Source organism: Diceros bicornis, assembly GCF_020826845.1.
Source record: "Diceros bicornis minor isolate mBicDic1 chromosome 35 unlocalized genomic scaffold, mDicBic1.mat.cur SUPER_35_unloc_2, whole genome shotgun sequence".
NCBI classification, from domain to species: Eukaryota; Metazoa; Chordata; class Mammalia; order Perissodactyla; family Rhinocerotidae; genus Diceros; species Diceros bicornis.
The window spans coordinates 263,116-279,837 of NW_026690913.1; positions in this window are offsets into that span (position 1 = coordinate 263,116).

Consider the following 16,722-nt stretch of genomic DNA (forward strand, 5'->3'; position numbering starts at 1 on the left):
CTGACGGGGATGAGAACACACCCAAAAAAATAGGCATCAGGCACCAAGGCTCTTTCTTTCGGAACTGGTCCACCACGAAATGGGCCTGGAGCAGGAGGATGAGCGAATAGGCCAGCCTCTTTTGAAAAAAGCAGGCGATCTGCCCCAGCCTTCCTGTCGCCCTGGGCATGGCACACACGCCCTCAGGCAGGGGGCCTCATGCTTGCCTTCCATGGTGAATTTCTCGCCGGACCATGGCCTGGGCACTAGGAAGGCCAGGCCTTCCTGACTCCAGAGAGGAGGCAAGGACCTGTCGCAAGATGGACTAGCCCAGTATGGCTGTGGCTCCCAAGCCCTGGGGTGCCATATGCCAGTCACGGCTCTTCAGACTCCACAGAGCCTTTCCTACACCTGGCCTGGCTGCAGTCGCAAAGTGAAGGCATGGGGTGAGGCCACGGCTTTGTCTTTTCAGGAAGAAATGAGACCCGGGATGAAGCAGCTGGCCCAGGGAGAGCTTTGAGCTTGAAGCCCAGAATGCCTGTGACCATCAGGACGAGAACAATGTTTCCAAGGAAGGGAAGCGGCCTTCAAGCTGAGTGGGAGTGGGGGAGGGGAGGCAGACAACAGCTGAAGCCAAGTCCAGAAGGGTGGCGATGGAACAGCTGCAGCTGGGTGGCGCCAGCCTGTAAGAGCCTGGCTGGAGGGTGGGGCCTTCACTGAGGACCCCGAGGCAAGCCCTAGGCCCCATCGGTCGCGCATGCGCCCTTGGCCTGTGCGGGGGTGTGGGGGGTTGAACCCAAGCCCACAGGGCTCCCGGAGAGGTCAGAGAAAGAAGGGCCCATGGGAGAAGTAAGCGAGGTGGACAGGACACAGCACCTTACTCTCCTCAGGTCCCCGAGGGAGAGAGATAGAGAAAGACAGAGAGGGAGAGAGAGAGAGATCCCTGACCTCTGAGTCACTGCCTCCACTGAGTCGTGCCAACTCACACGCCATCCCACTTCCACTAGCCACCCCCACGCCCACCCCGGGGCCAGCCACACCACAGAGAGGCCGGTTCCTGGTCACCTCTGTGACGGCCCTTCCGGATCTGACCCCAGTGCAGGGGAAATGGTTCAAACAAGCCTTTACATGTCCCTTGGCATGACAATCATCTTCCTCCCCTCTCCCATCCCCCAGGCCCACCCAAGACATACACCTTTGTCATTAGCTCAGGAGAGGATGCAAGATGAGAATCTCTGCCCTGTGTGGAGAAACTCAGTTTCCCGGGTTTCTCCCATGGACACATGTTCTTCAGCTGGGTCTGATTTTCTCCAGCCAACCTGTTTTGTTAAGGATTTGGCCAGCCATCAGAACCCAAAGGGAAAGGGCGGAGAGTGATTCTTTCTCTGCACCTGACAACCACGAGCTGGGTCGGTCCCTCAGACCTGGCCAGGGGCAGCCCATGCCCCAGCGCCCTCTCCCAGGGCATCCAAGGGCAGGCTCGGCAACAGCCCCACGCCACTCGCCACTGCCACGACCATCGTCCTCCCTCGGGAGGCCTGGGCAGGACAGGGACCCGGGGGTGGGAGGCCTCCAGATCTCAGGTCTGGCACACCGCCGGAAAGGCTGCTTCCTCCTCTGACGAGGGCCCAGTACACGTCCCAGGAGACTTGGCAGCCATCCCCAGGGCTGTGTCATCCGGAACTCGTCCCCTTGGAAGGGGCCTGTCCCAGGTGCCAGGTTCGGCTGGTTGGCCAGCCTCCTTTGGAGAAAGCAGGCAAGCCGAGCCAGGATTGCAGTGGCCCTGCGCGTGACACCTGCGACCTCAGGCAGAGGGCCTCACACGTGGCCTCCATGGCAGATTTCTCCCTGGAGCCATGGCCTGGGCAGTATGAAGGCCAGGCCTTCCCAACTCCAGGGAGGAGGCTGGGACCTGTGGCCAGAAGGGCTTGCCCAGTTTGGCCCTGGCTCCCTAGCCCTGTGGTGCCATCTGCCTGTCTCGGCCCTTCTGACTCCACAGAGTCCTTCCTACACCTGACCTGGCTGCAGACGCAAAGTGCAGGCATGGGGTGAGGCCATGGCTTTGTATTTCCAGGAAGAAATGAGCCCCTGGACGAAGCAGCTGGCCCAGAAAGAGCCTTGAGCTTGAAGCCCAGTACGTCTGTGGCCATCAGGGCCAGAGCAATGCTTCCAAGGGAAGCGGCCTTCAAGCTGAGTGGGAGTGGGGGAGGGGAGGGAGACAACAGCCGAAGCCAAGTCCAGAAGGGCGGCGATGGAACAGTTTCAGCTGGATGGTGCCAGCTGGTCAGAGCTTGGCGGGAAGCCGGGTCCTTCACTGAGGACTCCCGAGGCCAGCCCTAGGCCCCTGCAGTCGCGCATGCACCCTTGGCCTGTGCGGGGGTGTGGGGGGTTGAACCCAAGCCCGCAGGGCTCCAGGAGCGGTCAGAGAAAGAAAGGCCAATGGGAGAGGTAGGCGAGGTGGGCAGGGCACAGCACCTTACTCTCCTCAGGTCCCTGAGGGGGAGAGAGAGAGACAGTGAGAGAGAGACAGAGAGAGAGAGACAGAGAGAGAGAGAGAGGGAGAGAGAGAGAAACTCCTGACTTCTGAGTCGCTGCCTCCACCGCTGGCTGGTGCCAACTCACACGCCATCCCACTTCCACCCACCACCCCCACGCCTGCCCTGGGGCCGGCCACACCATAGAGATGTCAGTTCCTAGTCACCTCCGTGCCGGCCCTTCCGGACCTGACCCCAGTGCAGGGGAAATGGTTCAAACAAGCCTTTACATGTCCCTTGGCATGACAGTCATCTTCCTCCCCTCTCCCTTCCCATAGGCCCACCCATGACATCCACCTTTGTCATTAGCTCAGGAGAGTATGCAAGAAGAGAATCTCTGCCAGTGTGTGGAGAGACTCAGTTTCCCGTGTTTCTCCCATGGACACACGTTCTTCAACTGTGTCTGATTTTCTCCAGACAACCTGTCTTGTTAAGGATTTGGCCAGCCCTAAGATCCTGCAGGGAAAGGGCGGAGGTGGATTCTCTCTCTGCCCCCGACTGCCCCAAGCTGGGTCGGTCCCTCAGACCTGGCCAGGGGCAGCCCATCTCCAGGCGCCCTCTCCTTTGTCATCCCGGGACAGGCTAGACGGCAGCCCCACCCCACTCGCCACTGCCACGACCATTGTCCTCCCTCGGGAGGCCTGGGCAGGACAGGGACCCGGGTGTGGGAGGCCGCCTGATGTCACCTCTGGCACACCAGTTGCCTGGCTGCTTCCTCCTCTGACGTGGCCCAGCACAACCCCCAGGAGACTTGACGGCCGTCCCCAGGGCTATGTCCTCAGGAACTTGTCCCCTTGGAAGTGGCCTGGCCCAGGTAGCATGTTCGGCTGGTTGTCCAGCTTCCTTTGGAGAAAGCCAGCGACCTGAGCCAGCCATCCTCTCGCCCTCTGCCTGGCACCTTTGCACTCAGACATAAGGCCTCACACGTGCCCTTCATCATGCTTTTCTCCCCAGAGCCATTTCCTGGGGTACTCTTAGTCTTACGTTACTGTTATGTTTGGTTTCCATTTACTGTCAGTTTTAGGGTTAGGTTTCGTTTTCGGGTTAGTGTTAGGTTTATATTTAGGTATATGTTTCTGGTTAGGGTTAGGTTTATGGTTTTGGTTAGGGATAGGGTTATGATTCGCTTTAATAGTATGTTTGAGTTTAGGTTATTGTTAGGGTTGAGGTTAGAGTTATGGTTGGTTGCCAGGTTTGGGTTAGATTTCAGGTTAGTGTTAGGGTTCAGTTAGCATAGCGTTATCATCTTGTTAGTGTAAGGGTTAGGGTTTCTGTTACTTTTGGTGTTAGGGTTATGGTTAGCCTTAGGGTTATGGTTCTGGTTAGGGTTAGGGTTTGGGTTTGGTACAGGTTTGTTTTACGTGTAGGGTTAGTGTTAGAGTTTAGGGTTACGCTTAGGGTTAGAGTCAATGGTCAGGTTCAGTTTAGCGTTGGGGTTAGTGTTAGGGTTTGAGTTAGATTTAGGGTTAGTGTTAGGTGTAGTGTTAGTCTTAGTTTTCGGGTTAATGTCAGGGTCAGGGCTTGGTTTTGATATCGATTTGGACTTAGGGTTGTGGTTGGGTAAGTCTTCGGGTTAGTGTTAGGGTTCGGGTTCGGGTTAGGGTTCTTGTTAGGGTTAGGATTCAGGTTAGCATTCGCGTTAGTGTTAGGCTTTGGGTTAGGCTGAGGTTAGGGTTAGTATTCGGATTAGGGTTATTATTAGGTTTCGGGTTCGAAAAAGGCTTAGCTTTAGCGTTAAGTTTCTTGTTAGGGTTAGGGTTAGGGCTAGGGTTAGGGTTAGGCTTTGGGTTGGGTTCGGGTTCGGGTTAGGGTTAGGTTTAAGTTTTGGTTTCCGATTAGGGTTATGGTTAGCGTTAGCGTTCGATTTAGGTCTAGGGTTAGGGTTAGGGTTAGGGTTAATGTTGGGTTTGGATTAGGGTTATGGTTAGCATTAGGGTTAGAATTATGTTTAGAGTTCAGGTTAAGGTTAGGGTTAGCAGTAGGGTTCGGGTTAGGGTAATGTTTAGTTTTAGTGTTAGGGCTAGTGTTCGAGTTAGGGTTAGGCTTAGGGTTCAGGTTCGTGTTCTGGTTAGGCTTAGGGTTAGAGTCGGGCTAAGATTAGGTTTAGGGTTAGGGTTACAGTTCGGGCTAGGATTGCTGATAGGGTTAGGGTTAATTTTCATGTTAAGTTTATGTTTAGGTTTAAGTTCAGGGTTGTTTTCGGGTTAGGGTTATGGCTAGGGTTCGAGTTCATTTTCCAGTTAGGGTTAGGGTTATGTTTTGCTTTGTTAGGACGGTTAGGATTAGGGTTACTGTTAGGGTTATGTTAAGGTTTAGGGTGAGTTTAGTGTTTGGATTAGGGTTATGGTTAGTGTTTGGTGTCGGTATCAGGTTAGGTTTATTGTTAGGGTTCGGGTTAGCGTTTGAGTTAGGGTTAGGGTTTGGGGTTTTAGGCTAGATTTCTGTTTAGGTTAGGGTTCCGATTCGTGTTCATGTTAGGTTTAGGATTAGGGTTATTGTGAGGTTTAGGCTTAGCTTTATTTTGAGGTTTGCCTTTGGATTAGGGTAAGGTTTAGGTTTCGGGTCGGGATAAGTTTAGGTTTAGGTTTAGTGTCGGATTAAGCTTCGGGTTAGGGTTAAATTTGGGGCCCGGTTTAGGGTTTGGGTTAGGGTTCGGCTTATGCTTAGGGCTAGGTTTAAGGTTAGGGTTGGGTTGGATTAGGTTTACTGTTAGGGTTCATGTTAGGATTAGAGTTATGTTTAGTCTTAGAGTTATTGTTAAGATTAGGGTTAGGGTTAGGTTTCAGGTGCGGGTTTGGGTTAGGCTTAGTGATAGGGTTTGGGTTAGGGTTAGGACTAGGGTTAGGGTTAGGGCCTGGGCTGGGTTATGTTTAGGGCTAGGGCTAGGATTAGTGTTATGGTTATTCTTAGAGTTAGATGATGTGGTTTGTGTTTCCGTTAAGGTTAGGTTTAGCAGTCGGGGTAGGATTAGGAATAGGGTTAGTGTTTGTGTTAGGACTGGTTTAGGGCTACAGCAAGGGCTAGGGATAAGGTTAGGGTTGGATTACATGTAGGGTTAGGGTGAGAGTTAGGAGTAGGTGTAGTGACAGGGTTAGTGTTATCACAAGAGTTATCGTTAGGGCTGGGCTTAGGGCTAAGTTTAGTTATTACATTTATGGTTAGGTTTCTTATTAGGTTTAACACTAGATTTATTTTTACGGTTTGGGACGGTGTGGGTTTTGATGTTAGAGCTAGGTGTATGATAAGGGTTAGGTCTGACGTTAGTGTCGTGTGTACCTTCGGGTGGGACAATGGAAAGTGTAGGAATAGGCATAGGGTTTTGGTTTGGGTTAAGACTAGAGTTAGAGTAAGGGTTATGCTAGCGTTAGGGTTACTGTTAGGGTTAGGGTTAGGACTAGGTTTTAAGTTAGGGTTAGAGTTGGCTTAGGGTTACAGTTACAGTGAGTGTTGGGGTAGGCATATGATTAGGGTTAGGGCTAGGGGGAGTTTTAGGGCTTGGGGTAGGTTTAGGGTTAGAGCTAAAGTTGGGTTAGGGTTCATGATACAAACCCCAACCCTAGCCCTAAAACTAATGTTAACATTAATCCGAACGTTAAGCCTAATTCTCATCATAGCCCTAAACCTAGCCCTAACCCTAACCATAGCCCCAGACATAACCTTATACCTAACCCTAACCCTAAATCTAAACCTACAATTACCCCTACACTAAACCTAGGCCTACCACTAACCCGATACCTGACACTTAGCGCAATACAACACGAACCCAAACACTAACAATAACAATAACAATAATTCAAGAATTAGCACTAAGCCTAAGCCTAGCCCTATCCCTAACGCCAACCCTAGTCCTAGACTTAACCTTAACCCTGGCACTAGCTCAAGCCCTAAACCTAACCCTAACTGTAACCCTAACCCTAACCCTTGCCCTAGATCTAGCCCTAACCCAAACTACAGCTGAAACTAATCCTAGCCCTAGCCCTAAAACCCAGACCTTACACTAGCCATAACCTTAACTCTATGTCTAAACCTAGTTCTTGCCCAAATCTTAACCCTAACCCTAACACTATGCTAACTCTAGTACACTAACTCTAAATACTAAGGCTAACACTATATTTAACTCTAATCCTAACAATAACCCTAACACTAATACAACCCTAGCCCTAACCCGAACCCTAACCATAACCCTTACCCTAAACCTAAATCTACTTCTAACCATAACCCTAACACTAACCTTGACCCAAGTCTTCAACTAACCCTATCCCTAAACCCAGCCCCAACCCTAACCCTAATCATTGTCCTCACCTGACCCCTAACACTATCCCTAGCCTTAACACTAACTCTAATGTTATCCATAATCCTAACACAAGCCCCAACCCTAGACCTAACTCTAACTGTAACCCTAACCCTAAAACTGGGCCTAAAACTTAGCCCAACCCCGAACACTAACACTAACGCAGCCCTATGCTTAGTCCTGAATCTGACACTAAACCCAACAGTAAAACTGAACCTAGCCCTAGTCTAAGCCCTAGACCAAGCCCTAGCCATAAACTTAACCCTAGACCTAACTCTAGCCCTGGCCCTAATGGTAACGCTAATGCAATTCCCACAGCTAACTGTATCACTACCCCTAACCTTAACTGTAACCCTACCTCTATCCCTAAAACACTCTTTACCCAGACCCTAAGACTTAAGGTAACACGAACCCTAACACTAACCCAACCCTAAACCCAAACCTAACCGTAACCCTAACCCTAACCTTAAGCCTAACAATAACCCAATCCCTAGTGATAACACTAACACTAATCTTAAGAATAATCATAACCCTAAACCTACCGCTACACCTAACCCTGACCCTATGCCTAACTGTAACCATAACCCTAAATCTTAGATAACCCCTACCCCTAAGTCTAACCCTAACCCTAACTCTAACGCTAACCCTAACCGTAACCCTATGCCTACCCCTAATACTACCCTAAACACTAACATTAACTCTTTAACCCAACCCCAACCCAACCCCAACACTAATCCTAGCATTAACCCTAACCCAAACCCTTGCCCTAAACCTAGCACTAACCCTAAGCCTAACCCTAGCCCTAACCCTAAAACCAGCCCTAGACCCAGCCTTAACCCTAACCCTAAACGTAAGACAAAGCCAAAAGCTAACCCTAATTGTACCCCAGACCTACCCCTAACCATAAACCTACCCTTAACCCTAACCGTGGCTCTAACCCTAATGCCAACTCTAACACTAGCCGTAAACATAAATCTAACCCTAACTTTAAAACTACCCCTAACCCAATCCCTACAACAACCACTGGCCTTAACCTGAAACTAACCCTAAACCTATCCCTACACCTACTCCTCCCTTAACCATAACCCTAACCGAAACCCTAGCCCCTCCATAACCATAGGCCAAACTCGAATGCAACCCTAACCCCAACCCTACCACTAACCATAAAACTAAACCTAACCCTAACCCAAACTTAACCTCAACTCCATCCCTAATGATAACACTATTCCTAAAACTAGCCATAATCCTAACCTTAGCCCTAGCCCTAACCCTAAACCTAGCCCTAGCCCTAAACTTACCCCTAACCCTAACACTAACACTAACCCTAACACTATCCCTACACGTACCACTCTGCTAAACCTAACCTTAAGCCAAGCCTAACACTAACCCTAACCCCAGTTCTAGCACTAACACAAACCTTAACCCTAGGCCTAACTCTACCCCTACACCTACACACCTCCCCTAATCCTAATCCAAACCCTACCCCAACCCTAAGCTTAAACCTAAACCTAACGCAAGCTTAACCCCAAACATAACCTTAACATTAACCACAAAACTAACATTAACTCTGTACCAAACCTAACCTTAACCATAAACCTTACCCTAACACTAATCCAAGTCCTGCACCTACACCTACTATTAACTCTAAACCTAACCATAATACAAACCAACTCCTAACCCCACCCCTACCCCTACCCCCACCCCTAAACCTAACGCGAACTCTAACCTAGCTCTACCCCTAACGCTACCCCTAACGTTAACCCTAACCCATTCATACCCCAACCTTAATCCTAGCCATAGCCCTAAACATAAAACCAACAACAGCCCTAGCCCTAAACCTGACCTAGCACTAACCTTAGTCCTAAACCTAACACTAAACCTAGCACTAACCATAGTCCTGCCCTAACCATTGCACTAACACTCCATCGCCACTCTGAGCCCTAACTCTCACCCTAAACCAACCCCAACCCAACCTCTACCCTAAACCTAACCCTAACCCTAACACTATCGCTCACAGTAACCATAACCCTAGCTGTAACCCTAACCCTAGCACTAACCTCATCTGTGACGTTAACGTTAAACATTGCCCTAGACCTAACACTAACCCAGCCCTACACATGAAATTAACCATAGTCCTAGTCCTAACCCTAAACTCAGGCCTAGCCCTAGCCATAAATCTAGACCTATCCTTAACCCTAGCCATGGCCGTAACCTTAACCCTAACATTAACACTATCCATAACCCTAGCACAAACACTAATGCTAACCCTGAACCAAACCAAACACTAAAAAGCCATCCCCATTCCCCACTATAAACCCATCCCCATACCCCTAACACTAACCCTACCCTTAACCCTAAACCTAGCCGTAACCGGGACCCTGCACTACACTTAACCCTAAAACAAATCCTTACCCTACCATAACTCCTAATCTTACCTTAATTCTAGCCCTAGCCATACCCTCACGCTAGTGCTAGACCTAACACTAACCCTAACACTAACCCTAACTCTAGGCCTAGCCCTAGCCCTACCTTTAAGCCTAACACTAGTCCTAACCATAACACAAACCCTAGCACTACCCTATGCCAAACTCTACCCTTACACCTGACTCTAACCCTAACCATATCCCTAACCCTAACCCTCAACTCTAGCCCTAACCCAACTGAAATCCTAGGCCTAAATCTAACCCTAAACTTAGCCCTAGCCCTAGCCATAGCTCGAACCCTCACACTAACCCTAGCTCTAACCCTAATGATAAATCTAGATCTAGTCCTAACACTAAGGTTAACCCTAACCCTGTCCATAGCCCTGGCTCTAACCGTAACCATAACACTAGCCCTATCACTAACCTTAACCCTAAAACTATCTCTATACCTAACCTTAAACCATCTCTAACCCCAACCCTACCCATTCCCCTAAGCCTAACATTAACCCTAACTCTAACTCAGCCCTAGGCTAACCTTGACCCTAACACTTATCCCAGTCTAAGCCACAGCCCTAACCTTAGTTTGATCACTAACACTAAACGTAACTCTATCCCTAACAAAAACCGAGCCCAAGCAATTGCCCTAGCCCTGCCCCTAAACTAAACTTATCTCTAACACTAACTCTACCACTAAAAGTAAACCTAACCCTAGCTCTAGGACTAACCTTAAACCTAAAACTTATCCTAACTCTAACTCTAGCTCTAGGCCTAACCCCAACCCTAGCCTAGAGGTGACCCTAATGCTAACATTAACCATCACCCAACACTAACCATAACCCAACACTAACCCTAACCCTAATGTTAACTCTGTCCTAATCATAGCCCTAACCCTAATGCCAACACTAGCCCATGTCCAAACCCTAACCCTAATCCTAGTCCTAATCTTACTTTTAACTATGATACTAGCCCTAAACCTGACACTAAACCTAAGCCTATACCTAACCCAAAACCTAACCCTAAATGTAACCTTAACCTACCAATAACCCTAGCTGTAGCCCTAAAATTGCCCCTACCCATAATGCTAACCATAACCCTAATCCTAACCCTACTCTTAATCTTACTTCTAATGCTAGGCCCAACCCTAGCCCTCAGAATAATCCTAGCCCTAAGCCTAACTCTAGCCCTAACGCTAACTCTCATGCTACCACCAGCCCTAACACTCATCGTAACGCTAACCCTAACCCAACCCTCACCCTACCCTTAAGCCTACCACTCCTCTAACTCTAACCCTAACCCAACTCTTACCACTACACTAGCCTTAATCCTAACCTAACCCTTACGCTACCTCTACCCCTACCCTCAACTGAAAACCTAAACAATCCCTAACCATAACTATAACATTAATCCTAACCCTAGCCTTTATCCTAAGCATAATCCTTGCCTTAACACTATCCCTAACTTAGTCGTAACCCTAATGATAGCCCTAGCTCTAGCTCTAGTCCTAACCCTAGCCCAAAACTAACCCTAACCCTACTGTAATCCGAACTCTAGCCCTAACCCTAAACCAAAGACCAGCCCTAGCCCTAACCCTAACTGTAGCACTAACTCTAGACTTAACCCTAACTGTAGCTATAAATCTAACCCAAACCCTAAGGTTAAACCTAAGGCTAATCCAAGGCCTAAACCTAGCCCTAACCCTAACCCTTGTCCTAACAGTAACCCTAACGCTAGACCTCCCCGTAAATCTAGCACTAAATCTAAACCTAACACACCCATAACCTTAACCATAACCATAGATCGAACCCTAACCCTAGCCCTAACTGTAACCCTATCCTAACCCTAGCTGTAACTCTAACCCTAAACGTAAACCTAAACATAGGTCTAGTACTAACCCTAAACCTAACCCTGACACTAAACCTAGACATAGACCTAGGGCTAACCCAAACACTAGACAGAGACCTGAGCCTAACCTGAGACCTACCACTAACCATAACCGTAACTGTAACCATAAACCTAACCATAACCCTAGCCATAGGCTTAACTTCTACCCTAGCCATAGACCTGACCCTAACCACAACCCTAACCCCAACTCTAACCCAACAGTAGCCCTAACCCTAATGTTAACCATGACCTAATCATTGCCCTAGCCCTAACCCCAACACAGGCCCTAGTCCTAACCCTAACCAAACCACGGACATAAATATAGCTCTAAACCTAACCCTAACCCTAACCCTAAACATAGCCTTAACCCTAACCCTCACCCTAACCCTATGCCTAAACCTAACCCATACTCTAACCCTAACAGTAACCCTAGACCTAGCCCTAGAACTAACACTAACACTAGCCTTAGCCCTAGACCTAGTTCTAACCTTAACCCTACCCCTAACCCTATGCCTAGCACTAGCCTTAACACTAACGCTAACCCTAACCCTAAGCCTAACTCTAGCCCTAACCCTAGTCCTAGCCCTAACCTTAATGCTAACACTAACAGTAGCCCTAAACCAAACCCTAACACTACCCCAACCACAACCCTAACTCTAACCCAACTCTAAACTTACCCCTAACTCTACCGCTACTCCTACCCGTCACCTTAATGCTTACCCTATTTTTTTTCCCCCAAAGCCACAGTAGATAGTTGTATGTTATAAGTGCACATTCTTCTAGTTGCTGCATGTGGGACGTGGCTTCAGCATGGCCGGAAATGCGGTGTGTCGGTGTGCACCCGGGATCCAAAGCTGGGTCGCCAACAGCGGATCCTGCACACTTAACTGCTAAGCCATGGGGCCAGCCCCACGCTTACCCTAAATACAAACCTAACCTTACACATAACCCTAAAGTTAACCCTCACCCTACCCATAACCCAAACGCTAACGCACGCAACATTAACCCTAACACTAACCTTAATCCTAGCCATAGCCATAAGCCTAAAGCCAGCCGCAGCCCTAGCCCTACCAGCAACCTAGCACTAACCCTAGCCCTAACACTAAACATAGCCATAAACCTAACCGAACTCTAACCCTAAACCTAACCTTAGCTCTAACCCTAGACCTAAACCTAAGCCTTTCCCAAAACCTAATCCTAATGCTAACCATACACCTGACCCTCACCCAAACACTAAACCTACCCCAAGCGTAACCCTAACCCTAGCCCTATCCCTAGCCCTAAGCCGAGCCCTAAGACTAACCAGAATTCTGTTCCTAACCCAACCCCAAGCCCTAACAATAACCCTATCCCCAACACCAACCAAAACCGCTAACCATATCCCAAACCTAAGCCTCAAACAACTCTAAGCCTAAACCTAGCCCTATGCCAAAGCCTCACCTTAAGTGTAACGCTAACCTTAACACTTGTCCTAGACCTAATTCTAACCCAGCCCTAGACAGGACCCTTACACTAGCCCTAACACTAACCTTAACCACAGACCTATCCTTAACCCTAAGTCTAACCCCAGTTCTAACCCGAGCCCTGGCCCTAACCCTAACACTAACACTAAACTTATTCCTAACCGTAGCCACAACACTAATGCTAATCCTAACCCTAACCATGACCCTAAACCGATCTCTCCCATTCCCAACAAATAACCCAATCTTTAACCCTAAACCTAACAGTACCCTTGCCACTAAGTCTAACACAAACCATGACCCTAAACCGAACCATGATCCTAGCCATAGCCTTAACCATAACGCTAGACCTAGACTTAACTCTAACCCTAACCCTAGCCCTAACCTGAACCATGGCACTAACCCTAATGCTCAATCTAGCCCTAGCCATAACACTAACACTAAACCGAACTGTAGCCCAAAACCAACACCTACCACTATGTGTAACCCTAACCCTAAACGGAGTATTAATCCTAATGCTAACCCAAATCCTATCCATAAACCTAACCCTAACCCTAGCCCTAGCGCTATCACTAACATAACCTTGAAGCTAACACTAATCCTAACCCTAATCTGTAACCTAACCCTAACCATAGCACAGACTTAACCCTAATCCTAACTTTAACCCTCAATCTAACCCTAAAACTGACCCTAACCCATAAGTCTAACCCTAAACCTCACCGAACCAGAAACCAAACACGAACCCAAACCCTTACCCGAACACAAACCTGAACACTAACTCTAACACTAAACTGAACCAGACCACTTACCCTAATCCTAACCCTAACTGTAACCCTAAATTTTAAACCTAAGCCTACATGTAAAACAAAACTGTACCAAGCCCAAACCCTAACCCTACCCAGAATCCTAACCCTAACGCTAACCCTAACCCTAACCCCAATGGTAACACTAACCCTAACAATAACCTGATCATACCCCGAAGCTAAACTAAACCCTAACTCTAACCTGAAATCTAGAGAGGTCAGGGATCTCGCTCTCTCTCCATCTCTCTGGCTCTCTCTGTGTCTCCCTTTGTCGAGGACCTGAGGGGGGTGGAGGCGCAACCTGCCCACCTCACCTACCTCTCCTGTGGGCCATTCTTTGTCTGGCCACTCCGGGAGCCTTGCAGCTTGAGTTCAACCACTCAGGCCAAGGGCGCATGCACAGCCGTCGGGCCTTAGGGGTCCACAGTGAAGGCCCCACACACCCATGAGGCTCAGACCAGGTGGGGCACTCTTTTGTGCCAGCCAGGTGAAGGGGAAGAAGGAACACCGCCCTCCTTGACTTTGTTTCAGCTGTTGTCTCCCTCCCATCCGACCACTTTCACTCAGCTCGCTGGATGCTTCCCTTCTTTAGAAGTGGTGGTCTGGCCTTGTTAGCGAAAGGTGGACTGGGGTGCGAGGTCAAGGCTCTGCCTGGCCCAGATGCTTCATGCGGGGCCTCATTTCTTCCTGGAAAAACAAAACCATGACCTCACCCCACGCCTGCACTTGTCGACTCCAGCCAGGTGGAGGAGAGGCTCTGTGAAGTCAGAAGAACTGAAACAGGAATATGGCAAAGCAGTGAGTGTGGCCCCAGCAGGCTGCAGGCCCAGGGAGCCGGGGCCACACTGGGAAAGCCCTTCTGGCAACAGGTCCCAGCCTCTTCTCTGGAGTCAGGAGGGCCTGGCCTTACTAGTGCCCAGGACATGGCTCTGGGGAGAAATCCACAATGAAGGGAACCAGCGAGGCCCTCTTCCTGAGGTTGCCAGTGCCAAGCCTAGGGCCACTGGAAGGATGGCTCGGCTCACCTGCTTTGTCCTAAATCAGCCGGCTGGCCGGCCGGCGCATACTTCTTGGCCAAGCCCCTTCCAAGGGGACATGTTCTGGAAGAAAGAGCCCTGGGGCCTGCTTCCAAGTTTTCTGGGGTGTGTGCTGGACACTGTCAGAGGTGGAAGCTGCCTTGCAACCAGTGTGTCAGACCTGGGATCTATCTGCCTCCCACACCCGGGTCCCTGAACTGCCCAGGCATCCCGAGGGAGGATGATGGACTTGACAGTGGTGAGAGGGTGGGGGCTGGCAGTTAGCCTTTCCTGGGACGCCCCGGGAGATGGCCTCTGGGTATGGGCTGTCCCTGGCCAAGTCTGAGGGAAGGACCCAGCTCAGGGCTCTCAGCGGCAGAGAGAGAACCCCCTTCCACCCTTTCCCTTAAATTTCTTTTGGCTGGCCAAATCATTAACAGGACAGGTTAGCTGGAGAAAATAACCTCAAGGTTAATAACATGTGTAGATGGGAGAAACAGGGGAAACTGAGTCTCTCAACACAATGGCAGAGTTCTCCTCTTCAATACTATCTTCAGATCAAGACAAAGGAGGATGTTGGGGGTGAGGTTATCAGATTTGAGAGGGGAAGAAGACCATTCTCATGGATAGGGACATGGAAACATTTGTCTGAAAGTTTTCCCTTGCTCTGGCATCAGGTGCCAAAGGGACAGCATGGAAGTGACAAGGAACCAACCTCTCTGTGGTGGGGCTGGCCCAGGGGCAGACATGGGGGTGGCGGGGGGAAGTGGGATGGTGTGTGAGTTGGCACCAGTGGTGGAGGCAGTGACTCATAGTTCAGAGATCTCTCTCTCTCTCTCTCTGTTTCTCTGTGTCTCTCTTTTTCTCCCTTAGGGACCTGAGGAGAGATGTGGACTCAACCTGCCCACCTTGCCTACCTCTCTCACGGGCCCATCTTTCTCTGGCTGCTCAGGGACCCCTGCGGGCTTGGGTTCAATGTGTCAGGCCAATGGCGCAGGAACGGCCACCAGGCGTCGGGGGTCCTCATTGAACGCTTCACCAGCCTGCTGGTCTCTGACCAACTGGGGCGCTCTCTCGCACCTGCCACGTGCAGGTGAAGAAGGAACGCTGCCCTTCTTGACTTGGTTTCAGCTGTTGTCTCCCTCCTATCCCCCCACACCCACTCAGCTCGCCAGCCACTTCCCTTCTTTGGAAGTGGTAGTCTGGCCCTGGCTGCCAAGGCGGACTGGGGTGCGAGGTCAAGGCTCTGCCTCAGCCAGCTTTTTCGTCCCAGGCCTCATTTCTTCCTGGAATGACCAAACCATGTAATCACCTCCCCCCCGCACTTTTCAATTCCAGCCAGGTAGTGGAAAGCATCTGTAGAGTCACAATTGCGGAGACAAGCATATGGCAATGCAGTGAGTTTGGCCCCAGCAGGACGGAGGCCTAAGGATCTGGGGCCACCCTTGGTGTGCCCTTCAGGCGACAGGTCCCAGCCTCCTCTCTGGAGTAGAGAAGCCCTGGCCGTCTAAGTGCCCAAGGTTAGGGTTAACCCTAACCTTAACCATAACCGAACCCCGAACCCAAACCCTATCCATAACTCAAACCCTAACCTTAACTCTAAACCTAACACTAACACTAACCCGCATGCTAATACTAAGCCTAAACTGAACCCTAACCCTAAATACAACACTAACTGAAAAAAACCCTAAATCTAAACTGAACCTGAAACCTAACCCTAACCCTAAACAGAACCCAAAACATAGCCTAAATCTAACACTGACCCGGCCTACCTGTAACCGCAAACTGAACCGACCTCTAGTGATAACCCTAACCTTTACCAGAACCCTCACCCTTAGCGTAAATAGAACAGTAACGCTAACCCGTGCCTGAATGCTAAGTCTAAACGGTACCGAAAACCTAACGGTAACCTTAACTAGAGCCTGAATGCCAGCTCTAAACTGAAACGGAAACCTAACCCAAACCATAAAGCTAACCCGAATACTAAGCCTGTCCCTAATACCTAACCCGAATGCAATCCTAACTGTTAACTGAAACTGAATCCTAACCCTAACCCTAACACTAACCAGAATAGTAATGCCTCGCCCTAAACAGAACCCTAATGCTAACTCTAACCCCAACAGTAACACTAACCTTAACCCTAACCTGATCATAACCCTAACCCTAAACTGAATCCGAACACTAACATAACATGTAGCTGAATCCTAACCCTAACCCTAACCAGAAACCTAACACCAACAATAAACCTAACCTTAATCTCAACCCTAACCCTAACCCTAACACTAACCATAACATTAACACGAATCATTAACCTATCCATAACCTGAGGCATAAA